At 38.2% G+C, this 18,025-nt stretch overlaps 1 protein-coding gene and 1 long non-coding RNA gene across 12 annotated transcripts in view; one reads left to right on the top strand and one right to left on the bottom strand.

Moving 5' to 3' along the window:
• LOC138068153 (uncharacterized) overlaps nucleotides 1-18,025 on the bottom strand; it is a 237,532-nt gene that overhangs the window by 41,879 nt on the left and 177,628 nt on the right. For all 4 annotated transcript variants that reach the window (XR_011142804.1, XR_011142805.1, XR_011142803.1 and 1 more), the window contains exon 2: nucleotides 3,180-3,278. This is a non-coding gene — a long non-coding RNA (uncharacterized lncRNA). The remainder of the gene's footprint in view (nucleotides 1-3,179; nucleotides 3,279-18,025) is intronic.
• SLC9A9 (solute carrier family 9 member A9) overlaps nucleotides 1-18,025 on the top strand; it is a 215,471-nt gene that overhangs the window by 58,917 nt on the left and 138,529 nt on the right. The gene's annotated exons all lie outside the window — the stretch shown is intronic.

The following is an 18,025-nucleotide window of genomic DNA, read 5'->3' as shown; positions in this document are numbered from 1 at the left end:
CTTTAATTTCTAGCGTAAATAATAAGCTTTTGCACAAATGCAATGTGTTTGAAATCTAACATGATCTTCCTTCCGACAGCCTTTTAAGTATTGTTGATGTCAGCTTCAGTGCAGTAACGTCCCAGTAAGTCTGACTGAGTTTTAGTGAAGAATATAGTTTTTCTGTCGCTACAAAACAAAAGCTAGTTTTTCTGTGTAACACATACCACTTTTCAGGACGCTGCGAACACAACACATTCATAATTAGAATAACAGAGGACTGTTTAAAAAGGAGAGAGAATAATGTTTAAAATTACCAAAATGCAATAATATACCATTTTGTATGCTATTTAATGAGTAAATAGAATAAGAGAATACGCAGTGTGTTTCATCAACCTACAGAATAACCAAGTTAATGTCTGCAGAAATGACTCATTGCAGGAAAGGGAGTGAGAGAAAAGAGGGAAGCCCCCATGGTGGGTTATGACAATTTGGCTGGTTGAAGGCAATAGGGCTGTCTGCCTACAAGGCTTTCTATTAATAGCTCTCTCTTCCTCCAGCTTCTCCCTCAAACCCTTATTTTTCCTGTGCTCTGTATCATTTAGTTTAAGAATGATAGCAGTGGGACAAGGTGGATTTCATATGGATTTTCATATGGATTTGATAAGTCACGGCGGCTGCATGTTGCTGCAACAGTACATAGAGAGACCGTGGCCAGCTGCCATCACAAAAGTTTGCTCAAACACGCAAGCTACCCAAGTCATCTTAGCGACTTTCCTGTGGGGCATCTTGCCATACTGAATGCCTCTCTTTGGTAACGAATGCCCAAATTTGTGATAATTGTAAGACTTCATTTATACTGCTCTAATTTAAGATAATCAGTATGGGGGGATCATTATGAAGCAAGCTGATCATAGTAGCTGCAGAACAGCAGAAGAGCTGTTGTGCATGTGAGAGAGCTCATACAAACAAGGGCCTATGGGAGGAAGGGTAGTAGATGTAGTACAGTACAGTAGTAGATGTAACGAGGATTTCATCCTGTACAAATACCTTGCAGAGTTGTTTATACCTTTTCATGATTAGGACACAAATTTCCTCTTAATAAACAGTCTGTGAGAACTCTCACAGACTCTCACATTTTAGAAGAAAATAAGGATGTAAATATTCAAAATTAGTAATTTTTAAGCCTGTTTTATATCAAGGATTCAAGCTATTTAAGAAAAATAATATCAGAGCTGTACAATATTTTAAAGCTCTCAAGAATAATTAGTAGATATTACCTCTCAGAAGATTCTTGTTAGATGACTGAACACCTCTGCTTTTACCCAGAAAAATCTACATGACTAATTATACCATGAATATTTCCTATGTACTTTGTTTTCCAGGAAATTTACTTGGCACCAGCATCCACATTCTATGTCTAGCTACAGCACATGCTTTGCCTGTAGAAGTATTTTATGTATGCTAACAAGCTTTAAAACAAACTAATGAGACATATGTATGAAAAATAAGATACATGAGCTTCTTTTGAGTGTGTTTAAATATACTTATAACCTTTCTAATTAGAGATTGTTTCACTATTTGGAATCTAATTTTAGACAACAGATTATAGCAACCTTTTACAAAAAGATCTTTCCAATCATATCTTTATTATAATTTTCAGCAAAGAAATGTTCCTCAGTTCTTCATATACATCATATTTCAGCACCAATAAGTTTATCTGTGGGTGTTTTTTCTATAACTTCTTGAAAGAGTATCATTGAAAATTACAAGTCTTGTATCTCCCTATCAAAATGCATAAGGCATAGAATAGCTTCTTTTGCTTTCTTGGATGTTGCTGTATGACGTAGGAAATATTTTTGTAAAAGGTTTCCAACCGATTGCATTTTTACCGCTTTTTCTATTCTCTATCTCCTGGGTTTTCAACTTCTTCAGCATTTTTGCAAAACTGTTAACAACAACAAAATGTAGCTTACAAAAGGTCCAGCACACAGAAGGCTGCAGATTTAACCTTCTGCCATCCTGTTCCCTGAACATCATAAAGTAGCTATTTGCTCAGCGTAGCCTTAGGGTGTGCCTAGCCATTCATATTGTAGGATGCAACACTTAGGTAACATTTCTCATTCACAGATTTCAGACCCAGGAATGTTCATCGTTGCTTAGGAATGTAGATAGTGCTTTACAAATAAATACAATAAAATGTCTGTGTACTGAGGAGCTTACCAGCTCCCGAACATGTTCTGAAGACCATAACTGAGAAACATACCAATAACTTCAGTTGGAGTTTTGTGTGACGAAGACCGTAGAATTTGACTGAATATTAAGAATTTATGGATATTTATGAAAAAACTTGAAGATTAACCTCTTAATTCACTTTCATTGCTTTTCCACTATTCTCTCTTCATATTGTCTGTTACTGTTGAAACAAACATTTACATACATTTTGAGTGTAAACATGCTGTGGATTTTGCATACTTTCTGCACATTTGCAGAGAAATTTGATGAAGAAAGTGTGGAAGAAGGTATAGAAATAGCACTGAATAGCTAGAGATGTGACTGGAAAGTAGCTGAACAGGTCATTAGCATTGAGATAGTATATTTAGCAGAGCTATTTAATCTTTCTCCTGCTGAGTACTCACTAAGTGCAGGATGTAGAAAGCAGTAACGAATACTGATACATGTTCCCTGCTAACAGAAATTATCTACGAGAACATTACACAAGAGATGTTTCCATCGCAGAGAATGTCAGAAAGGTTTGTATCATCATTACGCAAAAGACATGAGTCTGTTTCCCTACTGGCTCTGGTACCGTTACTCAGTGGGCCTAAGGAGCTTCGTCCCCTTCCTGGTAGAAGTGATAGTGTGGAAGTCACACGGGCAGCAGGCACGTTGGCTGGTATGAACAAAAATTCAAGCAACAGCAACATACAGCATTGTCTTTCACATGTGATCAAAACAAATGAGCGGCAGCCAGGGGACACAGGACATATGACATGTAACATGGAATGGATCTATGTGGACCATTCTGAGGTAAGACCTCAGCTGTCCACTGCAATAAGGAGAGGAGGCATTTGGACATTGCTGAGGACAGTGGCAGACAGGAAGAAGTCCTTCAGTAGACTGCATGATAGAATCCAAGCTCAGTGCTCTGCTGAATCAAAACCAGAACACGGACAGGTGAGATACAGCTGCAATCTTACCACAGGGTTTTCCAGTAAATGCCATCGGGTACATGGGTTGGGAGCCAAACTGTCCTTGAATATGCCCCTTAGAGAGTCACTCAGAGGATTGCTCAGTATCTGGAAAAGATGGAGGCATGCTTAGGTGTGAGGGAAGGAGGAGCTTATTCAACTGTCGAGCAGCTAGTGAGCCCTACTCCAGGCAGGTACCTTGTAAGGAATGACAAACAATTCTCTTGCTTCGTTCAGAAAACTTAATATTATCACTTTATCAGATGCACAACCTAGGAGGCTTTTCAAGGAAGACAGGAGTGCACATTATCCTACTACCATGGACGTCACTAAGGGCTATTGGACATGTCTTTTGACTCAAAGGATCAAACCTACCCACAGTTCCCCAGAGATCAAACTGCTTTCGATCCAGAGTAAACTCCGCACATCCTTCCAACATCTAGTAGAACAACTACTAAAATGGAGTGATAGAGTTTATCTTTGCATTTACTGATGATGCTTTTATATTTCAATAAAACAAGTCATAGGCTAGGTGATTGCTAGACCCCTCTGAAGGAGGTCTTGAAGAAGCAGGACTCACTGTGAAGCTGGAAAACAATAACATACACGTTACCTAAAATGCTTATATAGAAGACAAGCTGAAAAGTGGTTGCATCAGAACAGAAATGAAAAGGAGGCAGGTAGTATTTTGTTAACATTCATAGCTCTGAATGATCAGTAAAAAAGCACAAAGATTATTTAAAACTGGTGCAAATTCAAGGACATCTGGTCCTTTATTTAGGAATTAGCATGTTGTGGGTAATATTCTTCCTTGCTGAAAAAATCAGTATCTACTGATGAAGCACATGTTGCTAGTGATGTTCACAGACGCAATATTGCGTCACAGGAATTCAGTGAGCCTCTATTGGCCATAGAAGATGGTCTGGAATAAATTGGTTACCTTTCTTTTTTTTTCTTTTCTTTTTTAATCTGTGCTGTTAGAAGGGTATAACAACCTGTTCTTACTTGTTCAGCTACATAATAAGCTTCTATGGGATAGTTTAAAGATTTAACAAGCAGTTTCTGATAAAAAAGAAATTTTATTTTCCAAACTTCCGGTATACAAGTCTTCTCTAACAGTAGATATATTTCAAGTCCATTTTTCATGATCTAACTACAGGATATGATACCATATCAGTAGCTGATAAATTAAATGTCCTTAGAAACCATAGCCCTTTTTAATATGTTAAAAGACTTGAAATTTATGAAAAATAATTTAGAGATTATCCATTTCATCTTGGTTGTGTCTTCTCTCCTTCAGTCTAAGCAACAGAGCTTATCCACTAGAGTAGGATAAAGAATAAAGGAAAAACTCCAATCATTCATTGTGTTTATGACAACAGGGCTTGTTATTGAGAGGCAAGGCAAATAGATAGTTCAGCTTTACCATGTCCAGTGAGGAAACCCCATTTAAAAGTAGCTTCACAGCTCCTCTTGAATCTTTCTAGCATGGGTATGTAGCAATACATTTCATATCATAGCTCTTCTCTGCTCAATAATGCTTTCATTCTAGTCTCATGATACCATATAAAAGTTAATATGGTGCTCAAAGCATTCTTTCTTGTCAGAAGTTCTCCTGGAACTGGTATGGAGCTTCCTAAAATAGCATGGCAAAGGTAACTGAGTTAGACTTACTAAAAAATAGTATCCATTTTCAGTGGAAAAAACTGAGAAGTCAGAAATCAACTCAGTTTGTGCCTGTGTTCTCTAAGGCTGACATTTCTCAGACAGTGATCCCTTACAGTGATGCCTTAGATAGTCAAAAGAATTGCTTCCGTCACACTGGTGATTCTTACTGGTAGATCCAGTCATGATATTACTAATTGTAATTCAGTTTAGATCTCTTAGAAATGTAAGACACTCTTTTGATCAAATAGACCTCAAATATAAAATGAATAATCTAAGAACCTTTAAACATTTCTTATTTTAGTTACTTGTTTGTTTGGCTGTGTTTTGATTACTTCTGTGGTTTAAATTCTGTTATTATGTCACTGAAGATGAAGAGAGTCAATACAGGAGGGAAATGTAATTAAAGACTGGAGAAATTCTAATAATACGTTTAACAAACACCTAGCATAAGTACAAATACTCAGTTCATGTTTTCACTTCACTTGATCATTTGCCTGGTGAGGTGACTATTCATCTGCAGATGTTACTTTCCTAACTTTTATAAGCAGGCTTTATTTTTTATTGTGATTCCTTGTTTATTATATATTAAAATCAGCAGTCCTATACAGGTCATGAAAAGACATTGTCACTATGCTGCTGAGCAATGCAATTAGGAAGTGGGACTTAAAGGAAATAATACCAGCTTTGAAAGGCATGAGGTGTATCTCCCTGATACATATCGCAGTATCGCAGAGACCCCTTAATGATTACTTTAAGTCTCCTTCTTTTGTCATGAACTGTCTCTGGTTTAGATCTCTCAGCCCTCAATTTTTAGACCACTACTCTGTATAGATTTTGCCACACTTTGATCCCTGAATCCATTAAATAGCAAATTTTACAGAGAAAAGACAGGGAAAGACAGCTGAACGTTCTCATCTCATATTCCTTAAACAGCAGCTAGAGTCGGAAAGTGGCCATTAAAAGTGACATGGTGGGGTTTCATATTTACCATCTCAAAAACTTTTGTATTACGTGTACTCATTTAAGAAACAAAGACTTTCCTACTAACCAATGCAGAAAGTCAACCTGTGAAGTGAAAATTAAAGCGTGGAACGGGGTTATCTGTAGCCTCATTTCAGATAAATACTATTTGTGGTTTTATTCCCATGAAGATTTCTGGGAAGAAATAACTAACACTGTGGAGAAGAATTAAATCAAATTTACTGAAAACCTGAAAGAAAGCAAAATGCTGGATGGAAGCTCAGCCCAAACGTTTCCGTTACTGAAACAAGATGAACCTGGCTGCTATTCCCACTACTGTTAGAAAGGCTTATATACTGAGCAGCCATTCTACCAGTCAAATAACAGAGTAACCAACAAAGTAATACAGTGAGGAGTTAATTGTGCAGAAAGTTAGCGAGTGATTTAGAAAGCTGGATGAGAAATTCTTCCTATGTGTTATTTCTATAATAACGAAATTATGGTTGCCCATCTGCTCTTTTTACCTTTGAGGGAGGGTTTAGCCCCTGCTTATTATCTTGATGATAATTAGAGTTTCACATCACTGACCATCTGGAACAGGAGATGTGAGCATTGGGAGACTGACCAAACTCGCTATTAGCAGAAACTTTAAAAGACCTTCTTTCCTAGAGCAGAGGAAATCCTTCATAGCATGATGGTGGCATTGCTTAATAAACCTTCCTGTCTCCGTGAGCCTTACTGCGCAGAACAATGTTGTGCCTAAATCAGGGGAAACAACGCTATGGAATTTCTGTATAAAAATGGAGACTTGGGACAGAATAGTTTTCAGGAGACAAACCCCATTGTTTCATTATGTTTCTTTCACACTTTAATATTTCATAGCCCTTTTTTCAATATTGGCTCCACATGAAAAATTCTACTTAGCTTCTAGTTGTTAAATGTCAAAGATCTTTCTAGCTCTAAGTTACCTAATAGGTTCTGTTCTGTTTATGCAATTTATTTGAATAGGCAGCCTTCAGTTGCAGTCTGTTTGGTAAGCTAGAATAGATTTCAGTGAGTACTGTTATGGAGATTGCCCTCAGGGATGCATGAAAATGTAACTTAGCTCAAATCAGCTGGGAATGTCTGTACTTGTCATATCCAATCAAATCAGACTAGCTGCAGGTATTTCTGTCCACACAAACAAACTGATAACATGTACAAATATGAAATGTAGGCTCAGAATTAAGAATGCTGCTTGCAGTGCTTACAAATCACATCTAAGAGGCAATTATTTAGCTACATTTTCAGTACAAATGACCGAATTGGCATCAAAGCTTCTTCATTTCAAAGATTTCTATTGGGAGCTCTTCAGAACTGAAGTACACCCTGGTATGAGTCAGCCGGTTTTTTGAGCTCTTCCAGATGTTTTTTCTTATCCAAATAACCTTCCTCTAGTGAATAAGACAGATTTTCTGAGAGGAAAATAATTACATACAGAGTCTAATTCTACTTGCAGAGACAACTCCCCTTTAGTTTAAAATGAATGTATTGATATTATTTCCCTTGAAGTATTCCAAAAGCAAGCTCAGTTCATCCTCTCTGGATGGAAATACCGTACACAAGAATCTGTCTGGCACTTGTAGTAGGTCAACATATTTTCAGGTCTTCTTGGTGGAGAGGATAAGAGAAAAGGAATAGGTATTGGAAAGGTGAGGGAGAGCTTGCCACTTCATTTACTATGTACCCATCAATACCTATTCAATGTTGAAATCTTTCCAGAAGTACACCATTGAAAGACTATAACAATTTCAAAGAGACAGTTTATGTTAGGAGAGAATAAACCCTATCAAAATTCCTTTAGTCTTTGGAGGTCAGGTTGTGGTTAGATGGAAGAGATGACAGACAAAGCATCTGCTCACACTCTGGTAGAACCACTGCCTGTTTCCAGGGGCTGACTACCCAGCAGCACGAGGAAAGGCTCTGGTGTCTCTGGTGATTCCTCTGTGAACCCCTTCACAAGCTATGTGCTCTTCATACAGTTTAAGTTTAATTTTATCATTCCTCCTTGCTCTTAGCCTTATTTTTATTTGACTGGCAGCATCATAAAGTAAGCTGGTTCCAGCTGCAAGCTTTGATCTTTTAAAACTCAGAAATCCTTAAGTTGCTTGGTCTATTTGAATGAACTCACAGCACTCAATATGAAATTATTTGTGTGTGCACACACATACATACATGCTTATGTTTGCATGGGGAATCATCCGTAAGTACATGAAAATAAGAGGAAAGTTATCGAGTACACAAAAGTTACAAAATGCCCAAAATATATATTCATGCCTTACAGAAGAGGAGTTGGGAGGCACCTTCTGTAAACATTTTCATCTAATGTAATTGTTAAGGTTTATTTTTAATGCACAAAATCCTCCCTCACTCCATACCCAAGTCATTATTCCAGTGCACACAGTTCAGCATTCGGATTTGGAACTTTTATGAGTTCAGAATACACTTTGGTCGCTTGAGCAAAGAGAATAATTGATAACAGTAGCATGCAGCCTTCTTTGAGTGCCAGGCACAGCAGGAGGAGAGCGTGTACACCTCTAGTTAGTGCATTTCATAGCTACTTAAACAGTAAGACTCGGCAAACTGCTATTCTTAGAAATTATTCAGGTGATTATAGAGCCCTACACTGTTATCATTTCCACCTGGTTTTGTTTTGGACCCAGTCTTCTTACTTCTCTCTATCTTTTCCATCGACGAAGATCACCTCCCCTATCTTATTGTACACTTTCCCTTGAATTGCATGACGTACTCCACCACTACAGCTGCACTCACCAGGCTCTTTGTCTACCATCTGAAATGGAAACAAATTATTTCTAATACATAATCTAGCACTCCAGACTCTTAACCAGATCTCCTTCATTCCCTAACCCCAGGAGATATCCTCTCTTTATTTCTGATATGCAGACGTCTTTGTTTTCCTACTTACTACTTTGTGACAGACAGAGGAAATAGGAGGACCAGAAAGCGCAGCGCTGCTGGTCAGTTCTGAAGGCTGGTGAAAGAGTAGACAGCACAGTTTGAGGAGCAGCAATTGCAGGGAAAACCCACACTTAAGTCTGAGATGGCACATGCCTAATGCAAATGAAGTCTTAGGAGATTTTTAGCTGATGAAGTTTATCAGATCTCTACTGCGTATTTTCCGAGTAAACATTTCAGAAAGAAATGCTAGATCAAAGAACTGCTAGATTCTGGCACATTTTCAAGAGGTTGAAAGACACATGAGTAACAAAAGGGTAATTTCCAGTTCCTGACCCCTTAAAAATGACAAATCTACATTTCAAAGCACTGTAATGAGAATTCTTTGTAATTATGTGATTGTAAGGCTTTGTCCAAGACAGGCAAAAATGTATTTTCTCTATACTGGTTCTGCAAGATGGCTAAATTTCTGCCACAGAAATTTCAAGAAGAAGAAAAAGCCTTCACTAAAAGTGCAAGCGCAACATGGAAATGTAGTCTAAACTGTGTCAGTTTGGCAAAGTCATAAGCTACAGAAAATGAACACCCAAATAAAGTTAGGGCATTGCCTGGGCCTGCTGCTCCCTGAAAGCAAACAGTCAGGGCAGCAGTTGTGTGAGTGGCCCTGAGAGAGGACAGAGATGAAGCTCGTTAGTTTCTGCTGTGTTTAGGGAAATGGGACTTACACACATTTGCTGCAAAGACCGTTGTAGCAAGGAAAAAAAAATAGCCTTATTACCAGTTTCCTTTTAATGTGTTTGGTACTTTGATGTTCCCCAACTAATTGCTAATTATAATGATCTACATACTTCTAATGCAGTATGCATATGCATATGTTATTTGGTTCATAATGTAATTTCAGCAAATTTCTAGGAAGATCTGGTGACATTAGAATTCAGATTTTTAAAAGGGTAAGTTTAAATATGAGTAAATCTTCAAATAAAAAGCAACAATATCCCAACAATACACTTAATAAACTGGTGTGCACCGTTTTCCCCTAACAATTTCTCCATTACAAAACTTCAAAAAGAGAAATCATTCTTAAACATACAGCATTTTCATTTTGTAGCCCCATTTATCATATGCTTATATTCACTTAAAAGAAATGAAACAGTTCTTCCTCTCTACATTGTTCTACTGATCTATAGCAAGCACAGCCATAAATGATAGCGAGAGAGATGAGAATAAGAGAGTGCCCAGTCAGCCTCCTTTCTCTGCCTCAGGCACACTGGGAAAAGCTTATAGGTAGCTGAAAATTCCTGAAGAAAATATTTCAGCCTCCTGGACCATTTTACAAAGTACATCTTCTTTATTGCAATGTTTTTATTCCTACAGATAATGCTAAATGTATTTCTGAACCATCATTTCAGCATCCTTGTTTGCAGTTCCACATTCTGTTTCTACAGTTCACATGCCTTAGCCCATAGCTAGGAGAGTGGTTTTACTGAACACTGTTAGAGTGAGGTGAATGCAAAAGTTTCTGAAGAAAGACTCCTTTATTCTCGTAATTATGAGGGTAATGAAGCTGGTCAGAATTATTTTCATTTTATTAACAGCTATGTTTAAGCCTCATGGAATGGACTGCCTGTGGAAATAATCTACATTAAAACTAAGTGGTGGAAATTAGTGAGTTACACTAAATGTTTATCCATAAATCAATGGAGTCTTCACAAATCCAGAAGGAAAAGTTGTCTGTTTCATCGCCTATCATTTCTGTGAGATTCTTCAGTGCATTGAATGTAGGTTATAGGCAATAGCAGAGATCTTAATTTAAAATAAAGGGAGATCTTACTTAATTCTTTGATCCTCCCGTGGAGGAATAGCTCAAGTCCAGCTGCCACTTATATGTTTAAAGACACATGTACTTATGGGCAATACATACTTATCAAAACAAGAACTCCCATCCAATACATCTGATATAAGATCACTTTGATTAACTGATTTGCAGTGTATTTAGGGACTTTTTTAGGATTTGATTATCCAGATTATTTAAAGATTCAAATTAGCTTTTAAATTATTTTTCAAGAATGACATGTTTATACACCACTGCTCATCCATTGGCTTATCATTTGAAACTCCTTTACCAGGGATAGAGGAACAAAGACTGCACTAAGAGTTTTGAGAAAAATGTCCCTGGAGATAGAAGTAAGGGATAGAGAATGTCAGTTCTGTCATCTCTCTTCCTGCTATAATCTGTAAGGATAACAAGGATTTTTACCGTTGTGACTGTCACAGAGATCAGGACTGCAACTCTATCCACATCATCTTCATTTCCTAGTTGGTGATTCCTCATCTGTGTGTTGTTTTAGCACGAGTAGAAAGCTGATTAATCCTTCAAAGTAAAAGGCATCTGCAGGTGCAGATTTTCCTAAGGTTCTGCAGCTTCAGCTCTGTTGTTCTCAGCAGCCCCAAGCTGCTGGAATGACCCATTGAGTCTGTGGACAGCCAGCTACAACTTAGAGCAGCTTCAGGCCGGAGCCTTTTGCAGCTCCAAAGGGAGGAGAAAAGGTGCAAGACTGATGCAAAGCTACCTTTCAGCCCGTCTCCCATCCTGCCCAAATCCCGTATTCTGTCAGACTAGGCAGTCTGTCTCTAGATAACCTCTCTTGCTCATGCTTTTGCCAATTAATTACTATTTTTGGATTTTCAGTCAGCATTTGTTAGAGATAAAACACCAAACTCTATTGCCTTTCCATATTGAAGTCCAGAAGTCCGGATTCCTCTATCACCTTCTCAGAAATTACTTCTGCGTTTAAATACCTTTTTCTTTAAAGGGACTTAAATGGACTATATCTTCCCAACATAGCACATTTTTCCAGCAGCTGACTTTTTGTACCTAAGTTGGGAATGAATTACACTCTCATTGTAGTGTACTGTCAGCTTATTTTGTGTTAATGTGCTGTTTCTAACATTAAATATACAGTGATTTTTAAAGAACTTCAGAACTACAGAATGCTAAGATGAAAAGTAATACGCAAGATTGCAATTTGAAAATTTCCACTGTGGCTTGGATTTTTCTTTCATTTTAAAAGTTGTAAAAAACAAAATGTTAGCATACTATCAAAAAGAAAAGTGAAGAGAGCTTGCGGCCTACCTACCTCCTGTAGGAATATTACTGTCATTGTCTATGCAAGGCTGACCAGCCTTTTTAGCAAGTGAAGTGCCTTTCCCTAAGCTGAAATTTCAGTCTATCCATTTGCCGCGTTTGGATTAGGAACAGAAATGTACAACTCAGGACACCCTTAAATCCCCATCCTCAGCTCCAGTATATCAAGAAGACAAAATATGCATTATTATTGCCAACACCAGAGCATACAATTCACATCTGGATTTATTTTAGACTTTCTCATGATAACAGCTGAATTTCTTGTCTTCACTTCGATACATTTTTAAAAATGAAAATCACCATGGCAACAGCTGCAACCATTTATTATAAAGCTATAGAAGTGAAACTAGTATTTGTGAGGGAAGCTCTGTTATCAGGATAGTGTTTCACTCGGACAACGCCAGAGTCATTTTTCCCTAGCTTTTTCTTTTTTTTTTTAAAGAAGAATATAGAAAATATTTTCAATAATGAAATGTAGGTGGGATTGAATAGCTCAGGCGATTATAGAGATTTTCTTCTTTAGATTATTCAAATCCAGATTAGCAAGAGCCAAGAATTATCTATTTAGGAGAGGCACAAAAATAGTTGACAGGTACCAGGCTCTGAAAATCTCACTCTCATAATAGCTGTATTCTCTGCTGAAGCACAGAGGCAGTAAACTACCTATGGAGGGGGTGTCATCACTGGGGAAAAAAGGATGTGGTCCTTCAAGGTGCTCCTTCATCTCTTACAGAAAACACCCTGGAAGTGAAAGAGCCCAGGGTTATTGATAGGCCACAGGTTTGGCACAGCACTTTACTATCAGCAGTTGAATATCCAGCAGCTCCAGCTGCTATAAGCATCCTCTAAAACAGGACTTAGCTGTGTCTGGGATGTAATATTTTAGTCACAAACAGTAGCTCTTCTTCTTTCCAATAAGCTTACGGATCTCTTAACAGAGAGCAAATACTCGTTCTTCACCAATTACTTACTAAGTTCTAAGTTTATTTTGAATAAAGATTGTCATTTAGTCCAGCCTCACTAGATTACTTTTGTGCAATGGGAAGTTTAGTTCAGGGTGGCAACGTACAGGGAAACCAGCAGTAAAAACAAAACCCCTTGTGCTGTATCTGAGAAAAAGCTACCTAAAAATCTACCTAAACCGTCATACGTTATATTTTTAAGAGACTGAGGTGTGGCGGAAAAGACAGAGATACTTCTCCCTTTCAGTCACTCCTGCTACCTCACTTAATGGTTTGAATTCTTTGTAACATATTCCTAGTAGCCTACTTCCTATTTTTTCTTTCTCTTCAACATCCATATATAAGCTTTACTTCCTCTGTTAAACGTAAAATGTGACAGTTACATAGAACAGTTGACGCTCATCAGACCAGTGGTGAAAATGGGATTCTTTCATGTTTTACTGATACTGAAGAGAGGTGAGGTGAAGGAACAGGCTATTCGTTTTCCTCTAGATGGGGAGGACTGGACACTCAGAACTTCCTCACCGTCTCTCCGGGGGTGTTGAGTTGCCTGTGACCAGCCCACCCGTGAGCTTAGACGGCTGTCTGCCCAGCGACCTGGGACACACCACCCTTGAATGCATCGGTCTCAAAATCTTCATAAGCAGAAGCCACAGAAGAAGGAAACTCTCTGAATATTGAATAAGAACATATTGCATGTCGTGTGCCCTTTAGTTGATCTTCTAAGCAATCTCATATTCCTCCTCTATCCCTTCCCTGGGAGGCATTCGAGGGGGGGGTCGGCATTTGTACAAGATTACGGTGTTCTGTAACACAGTTTCACCACCAAACTGTCAGGCAGAAGTTGATTTAAGCTCCAAAAAAGGGTCATGTGAGTAGAACTATGCATTTGTGCAGGATAAGAACTAGCTATTATTGCAAATGGAAGACTGTTATTTATCCCTGAGTATATTACACTGCAGACAGGTGTAGCGAGTTTTGCTACAATGTTATGATGATGAATCAAATCCTAAATGAAGGGAATAGTCTGGCATAAAATATACATCATTTTTTATTATTTCATTCCTAGGCTTCTCCTGAGCAATATCGCTCTATATCACCCAATATCACATGAGCTGTGTGATTCTGAGAAAGAAAAATACGATTCAGTAGCAAACTGTTTCCATTTAATCTCTACTACTTGCCCAAAAGGGCAGAGGATTTTTCATGGCTAGCCAACCTCCTTTAAATGTTTCTGAAAGTGTTTGGGTCATATTCTACCTTTTTGTGACACCAGCATAAACATGGGTATTGTGCCAAGTTGGTGGAGTTACCTGAGATGTATCAATGTATCAGTGGAGTTTGAGACTGTTTTTCATCTTGAGTGTTCAAGCAGAATGACAGTAAATCATAGTCATTTAATGGTAATCTGCTATGCTATTCTAACATGTATCACTCAGTGTAGGCAACCATCATGCTGCACCATTTTATTAACAGGGAGCTAGAATTCAATTGACATAGATAAATGTCACATTTATGTGCACGAGTGCAGGCACTGTGAAAGACAAGGGTGGTTGGCATCGCTGTCTCACTTTGGAGTTATACCAGCAATTTTAGTGCAAAGGGGAGGGCTTAAGACTTACCTGTGCACCCAGTAATAACTAAACATCTTCCATGCTTCTTATGGACACATCAGGCAAGATTTTGTTAGTGTGCCCTGATGTTTTATCCTGTGCACTCTGGGTGTACAGAGTAAGGTAAGTCCCATAGTGTCACCTTGTGCCACTTTTATACAGATAAAGCAGAGCTGTGGATGGAATTAGGCCTACGAAGGCATTTTAAAATCTTTGCCCTATGCTCATAGAATATTTACAACTACACATGAATTCAGTTCATGTCTTTCAAAAGAGATAAATTATTTTAACTGAAAATCCTTATTTCAGGAGCATTGCTTATCACCCTGGACTTGTATAAGAAGTGGAAGAGGTAGTAGAGAACCTTCACCTTTCTCTAGATCGATACAATTTTCACTTCAAATAGATGGCTTTTGTCATCACATGTTTCTTGGAAAACACAGGAATAACTGGCTGGTGGAGAAAAAAAATCTTAAAAATATATATTAATATTTTGTGAAATATATATCTGTTTTTGAAAAAAAATTACATTTGTATTATACACAGGCACTAAACTGATGGGCTGGAAAACATTAACTCTTTACACTGTGACGTCACTGAAAGGGAAGGTTTCGGTTTTCTGAGGAATAAGTGACTAAGATACTTTACCAGAGACCTGACTCAGTCCCCTGCTCTGCTATTGGCCTTTTGAGTAACGTTAGACACTAGTGACTTAGAGACAAAAACTGAAGCACTGCAGAGTAATATAAATGTGATAGGAAATAAAGATCTAGTCATATACAAAGAAAGCAAGTGCTATGCAGTATTTCGTTATTAAAGAACCACAAATCATTAGATTATTTTAAGAAGCTTGGATGGTTGGGTCTAGCAGCATGGAAGCTGAGTGCAGTTGATAGCGATCTTAAATTACCTATCAGCAGCAGGGAGGGAAGAAGATAGTTTAGGCTTGCAACAAATGGCAACAAAGAAGTTTGTTGACTTGTACAGCACATCTAATTTCTGCCTGTCATTTCTGGTTGTTTAATTAGCATGATGCAACAAATTTGGTTCAAATAATATGCAGAAATTTATTTCTTTTTTCCTTCAGATACTAATTCGAGATTTTTTTTTTTCTTTGTCATTGTTTCTTGTTAACATAGAGGGTTTGGTAATTTGGAACATCACTGGTTTTTTATCTGTTACTGTCAAGTTTCCTACACAGGAAAACTGCAAAGTTTTCACAGTACTGTTCTAATTTATAAATGCTGTTTTGCTTAGGCATAAGTGATTACACAAGATACAAAGCAGAGACCACATTGCTGCTCTCCAGGATATCTCTCTGTCAGAGATAAGAATAGGGTATATTTGCCTAGAACAAGGTAATGAAAGCATTATGACATGTGTAAGAATATGTTAGGATAGCCGCCTCTTCAAGAAAGAGCAGGAAAGAAGTGGTAAGGAAAATTTAAGATATAGCTGAGGTTAGGGGTTCAGCGCGTATTAGAGACCTCTTGATTTTGAGTTTTTGAGAAGAAAAGCTGTTCCAAAAGAAGGTAGCTTTTAGAGAACCAATGATCAGGACACTTCTACCTCTGATAAAATCATTAGTGTGAATCGTTATTGGTCTGAATGCATTGAGATGTATCTCATTCTTCACATTTTTCATCTCTTTCAGAAGCATACTAACTCTTTCACAGACTTTACATTGTATTTGTACTTAAAACTCAACTACAAAAATGTAGTTAGCATACGAAATACTAATATGTGTGCTTACATATTTAAAGAAAAGCAAAAGTTTCATTCACTTGGAGTTTACTTTGGGAAACTCTAAGACTGGAGGAATACTGTGGCCAAACCTGTTCAAAGGAAAACATTTCAGCAAAAGGAACTTAATTTGTCCTCTTGGAGTACTTAGAAATTCATGTCCAACTTTTATTTTTCTGCTGCAGCATGCCTATGTGAGTATGACTTTCTGGTTTTACAAACAGCATATCTTCTTTCAGATGTACAGGGGTAGAGAACCTCCACACCGGCTTAGACATGGCTTTGGACTTGAAATTGTTCAGTTTGCAAGCCTATTACGCTATTACCCATGGCCAAAAATGTCATCTCACTCTCTTTTCTGTGTCTGTCCCCAGCTCTGATTTGTGCTTCTCTCACATGCTCAAGTGTTTCCGCATGACACTGAGCATTATCTGATGAACCTGAACTTAAGCTCTCACCTCCTACAAAATATAAAGGACCGCTATGTGACATCTCTCTCTCTTACAACGCTACTCCCTTCTATTCTCTTTTTATGCTCAGGGGCTAACACTGAGGCTGGAGAAGGGGTTTGCCAGTGTCCCTCACAGAGAGGGTGTTTACATGTGTCTGCAGTGACTGCACTTCAATCGGAATTAGAGGGAGAGGGTGCTCTCCCAGGATCTCTACCAGGATGGGCTTGCAGAAGCTTCCCTAGCACCAGGACATGGGGTTCAGCTCCCATTGAGGTGAATTGGGCTATCAGGTCTTGTTAAGACAGTGGTGACATTTCCAGGCCCAGAATAGGGTTACCATGTTAAAGAGCTGGTATCCAAGGCACCTTAAGCGTAATGGCTAAGGAGGCAGAGGAGACAGAGGGAGAGTAACAGTTTTTCTGTAGTTCCTGATGTTTGAGAGTAGATGAGAACTAAGATCTACATTCGGGTATGTCTACCAGGAACAAAGCAAACTAAACATTTTCTCTGGCTGTACCCCAAGCTGCAGCTGTGTGTCAGCTCAGGCCTGAACACAGAAGACAACCGAAATATTTACCAGTGTAGAACACACACATTTATCATTAGCTGCCAAAAATGACTACTGATGAGCTAAGCTGAGTTCTGTCTACACGCATTAAGGGACAGAGTCACTCAAATTCTGCAGTTGCTTTGTATTACTACTGATGAACTTGCTTATCCAGGAAAGTCAGGTCTGAGGATGCTTTGCATCACTCAAAAAGGGCTTGACTCTGTCAGTAAATCCAGTCTTTTGTTTCCACCTAAGAGATTTTACGACAAGTGAAAATCTAGCAGAGAGCCTGCATTCCTTATATATTTTCATGCAGATGTTGCTTTTCCTCATAAATGGCAAAAGTTATGTTCTCCATAAAGTTAAAGACAGCTTTACCTTTCCAGGACGCCTGGTACTTTGACATCTGCAATCAGCTAACCAGCTTGGAATTGATAATTGATAACAAAGACATTTTGAGGAAGGTTTCCATAAAAAGTAAAAGCCCTATGTACTACAACAGTTAGTGTTAGTGTGGTTTGAAGTAACCAAAATAAAATGGCTGAAAATACCTGATAAGGTCTGGAAAAGCCTTGAAAGAGACAAGGGTGACGACAGAAAAGCAAGGAAACAAATATGCCATGATATAGAGGAAAAAGAACAGAGTATAATCCCAGTTAGAAGATAGTCTCTAAAATAGCTGCCAAACCCTTTTCTAGAATTAAAACTAGCAGTGCTACTAGCAGTGTGCTGAAACCAGGTTGTGAGTGGAACAAAAACCAAGGCATGATGAGACGGGTCAGGGAGAGTTTTGGATGTCCATGACAG

This window comes from Struthio camelus, chromosome 9 (assembly GCF_040807025.1).
Source record: "Struthio camelus isolate bStrCam1 chromosome 9, bStrCam1.hap1, whole genome shotgun sequence".
NCBI classification, from domain to species: Eukaryota; Metazoa; Chordata; class Aves; order Struthioniformes; family Struthionidae; genus Struthio; species Struthio camelus.
The sequence above is the reverse complement of the archived record's forward strand: the minus strand, read 5'-3'. Positions and strand labels throughout refer to the sequence as shown.